The sequence below is a fragment of the Arachis hypogaea genome, chromosome 12 (genome assembly GCF_003086295.3).
Source record: "Arachis hypogaea cultivar Tifrunner chromosome 12, arahy.Tifrunner.gnm2.J5K5, whole genome shotgun sequence".
Classification (NCBI taxonomy): Eukaryota; Viridiplantae; Streptophyta; class Magnoliopsida; order Fabales; family Fabaceae; genus Arachis; species Arachis hypogaea.
In genome coordinates, this window is record NC_092047.1 from 50,824,220 (window position 1) to 50,827,060 (window position 2,841).

General features: G+C 34.6%; 1 non-coding gene across 1 annotated transcript; it reads right to left on the reverse strand.

Annotated features, from left to right (window-relative positions):
- Nucleotides 1–302: 302 nt before the first annotated feature.
- On the reverse strand, nt 303–374 carry TRNAD-GUC (transfer RNA aspartic acid (anticodon GUC)). The gene has a single exon. It is a non-coding gene; the product is annotated as a tRNA-Asp (tRNA).
- Nucleotides 375–2,841: the final 2,467 nt, after the last annotated feature.

Here is a 2,841-nt window from a genome sequence, read left to right on the forward strand (position 1 = left end):
TCACTTTAGCTTGATTTCAAATTCTTGTGTCCTTTAGCTTCATTGTTGTTTGTTCATTACTTTCATGCAATTGTTTACATTTCTCGCATCCAACCTCACACCAAGAGATTCCTAATCAACGATGTGTACCTTAGGGCAACTCCTATGGAGAACGACTTGAGACTAATACTCTCAGTTAATGATTTGAATTGTGGACACACTTTCTTTGTTTAATGTGCTATAGTTTGTTGGTTTATAGCTATACTCACGACATAATTCCCTTAGAGAATTCTATACTGACAAAATATAGTTCATCAAAATGGCGCCGTTGCCGGGGATCGAACCCGGGTCACCTGCGTGACAGGCGGGAATACTCACCACTATACTACAACGACCGGAAACCTTGCCATAGCTAATCCTTCGGACATCCCTTCCACCTCTTCTATATCCCAAGGATCGTCCAACCAAATGCTTGTAGCCCTCCATAGGAAGATGGACCGATACGAACGGCACAACCAACGCCAATTTGCTTATGTGAAGAAGCTTTTGAGTTTTGTGACACCACCTATGGAGGAGCCGGAGATCTCCACCTCCACTAGAACCTAAGTGAAGATGACACTCATGATGGAGATAGTGGAAGTTCTGGTCCCGATCGCCCCTTGTGCATTGCCACTAGCACGGAGGACCGTGCTAATTCTTAAGTGTGGGAGGTCATTCGACCGATCTCTGTAGGTAATAATTTTTCTCGACACCCATAATGTTGATTTTTCCTTTGTTAATTAGGATAAATTGCATGGTTAGTTTTTGTATTTGAACACTTCTTGCATATTAGGACTACTTGGTTAGTTAGGGCAATAACTTCGTTTCCAAGAAATCATCCATAGGGCACTGATAAACCACTATTTTATGGTTTATCTTGTGCTCAATTGAGTAGATTTTATCAACTCTTTACCCACTTATTCATAATATTTGCATGGTTTTATATTTCCTTCCTGATTTTGTGCTATGATTGAAAACATGCTTCTTTGATCTTATATTTGCTTATTATTAATCCTCTCTTATTACCATTAGATGCCTTGATATGTGTGTTAAGTGTTTTTCGATATTATAAGGCAGGAATGGCTTGGAGGATGGGAAGAAAGCATGCAAAAGTGGAAGGAATGCAAGAAGTTGGAGAAATTACTAAGCTATCCAGCCTAACCTCTCTGCACTCAAACGGCTATAACTTTTGCTACAGAGGTCCAAACGATGCGGTTTCAGTTGCGTTGGAAAGCTAACGTCCGGGGCTTCGATTTGATATATAATATGCTATAGTTCCTCTGACGCTAGGTGACGCGATCGCGTGATCCAAGCGGCCGCATCGCAGTGACGGAAATCAGCGCATTAAAATTTGAAACCAGCGAATTTTGGACTGTTTCTGACCCAGTTTGCGGCCCAGAAAACACAGATTAGAGGCTATAAAGTGGGGGAATACATCCATTCATAAGGAGGCTTTCATATTCACAATTTTAGGAGTAGATGTAGTTTTTAGAGAGAGAGGTTCTCTCCTCTCTCTTAGGATTAGGATTTAGGACTTCTCTTAGTTTTAGGAGTGACCCTCAATCCCAGGTTCTTTATTTTTATTTAATTTATGAACTCTTCCATGTTACATATGATTCTCTTAATTAATGTTATTTGAGGTATTTCAATTCATGATTGCTTTCTTTTATTTACATGATTACTGCTTCCTATCTGAAGACATTTTTATTCCAGTAGATTTACTTTTCCCCTTTTGGTTTTGGTTAAGAAATCAGTAACTCAGGAGTTATCCAATTCAACAGCATAATTGTTAATTGTTATCTTGCCAATTGAGTTGAACTTCAATAATCCCAACTTTTTCTTAGGAAATAAATAGGATTCGAAGATCAAACCAAATAATCCCTTGACTTTCCTTTACTTTAGTAAAGGTTGACTAAGTGGAATTAAGATAAGGATAACTTGGTCTGGACTTCCAATTTCTAATACCTTGCCAAGAGTTTATGTTTATTGTTATTATTTTATTCCCTCTGCCATTGCTTTTCTAACTTTTTACCTTGATCCAAAAACCCCAAAACATACCTTTGCATAACCAATAATAAGAACATACTTCCCTGCAATTCCTTGAGAAGATGACCCGAGGTTTAAATACTCGGTTATCAATTTTAAAGGGGTTTGTTACTTGTGACAACCAAAACGTTTGTACGAAGGGATTTTTGTCGGTTTAGAGACTATATCTACAACGCGACTGTTTTTATGACATTCTTTACTGGCAAAAATCCTAACGTCAAAATGGCACCGTTGCCGGGGAATTGCAAACGTGTGCCTTATTATTGGTTATTGTAAATATTTTTTTTATTTTTTCTTGTTTATTTATTTTTATTTTTGTTTTTATTTTTGCTTTTTCATAAATTAAGAGGTTATTTGTTTTTATTTAGTTATTAAAAAAGAATTTTTTTCAAAAATTTGTTCTTAGTATTCATCTTGATCTTCAAGTTGTTCTTCGCGTTCATCTTGACCTTCAAGCTGTTCTTAGTTGTTTTCTTCGTTTTGATCTAAAAATTTAAAATTTGGTGTCATTTTATTGTTTTTCTCTTTCCACATTAAATTCAAAAATATTTTTTATTATTTTTTCGAAAAAAAAAATTCAAATTTTTATTTTCAAAATTTTTTTCTTATCTTATCTTATTTCAAAAATCAAATTTCAAAAGTCAAATTTAAAAATTTTCAAAATTTCAAATTTCAAATTTCAAAATTTAATTTTCAAATTCAAAATTTAAATAACCTTTTAATTTAAATTTATTTTTATTTTCATTTTTAATTTTTATTTACTACTATGAACTCTCA